The sequence below is a fragment of the Galeopterus variegatus genome, unplaced genomic scaffold, assembly GCF_000696425.1.
Source record: "Galeopterus variegatus unplaced genomic scaffold, G_variegatus-3.0.2 Scaffold4180, whole genome shotgun sequence".
In the NCBI taxonomy this organism is placed as follows: domain Eukaryota; kingdom Metazoa; phylum Chordata; class Mammalia; order Dermoptera; family Cynocephalidae; genus Galeopterus; species Galeopterus variegatus.
In genome coordinates this window covers 181,943-182,562 of record NW_007730291.1, presented here as the reverse complement: position 1 = coordinate 182,562, position 620 = coordinate 181,943, and positions in this window count along the sequence as shown.

Sequence of the window (620 nt, the reverse complement as noted above, 5' to 3'; positions counted from 1 at the left end):
GCCCGTCCTCGCGGGCTCCTGGCTGGGTGCGCGGAGGGCGGCGCGCGCCGAGGATCCCCACCCGGCGCGGGGGAGGTCCCGGCTCCGTGGATTTAGCCGAAGGTCCCGGAATCTTTCACTCCCCACCCACCCCCCAATACAACATGGAGACCCTCGGAGTGGGGAGGGAAGGTCGAGGCACCGAGGTGCCCGCACGAGAGCGCAGGAAGCAATTAAAACTCCCGCTTTCGGATTAACAACCGCAAATGGATCGATGTGTCAGGAATAGCGCTGATTTATGAAAGGTGCTTATTTCTCCGGTATGGAGGATTTTATGTTCTCCAGGTGAAACCGAGTTCACCCAGCTCCAGTGCAGATTGATGTTTTAATAAAAATAAATAAAGGGGAAAAGCTCGCCCGGCCTTTGGGGACATCAAGTCTCCAGTCGCGGAGTTAGACTAACAAATCAAATTGCACCATCTTTACCTTTCCTGTCTTTAATCTCGTGCCTAAAACCGCGCGCAGGAGGCGCCTCCACTGAGAAAGTTTCTGTTCAGGGCTTCGAAGTTGGCATAACTAGCGATCGGTGTCCCCGCGCAACATGGCACCGGGAGCGCCGGGTCCTTGCGATGAGTGGCGGG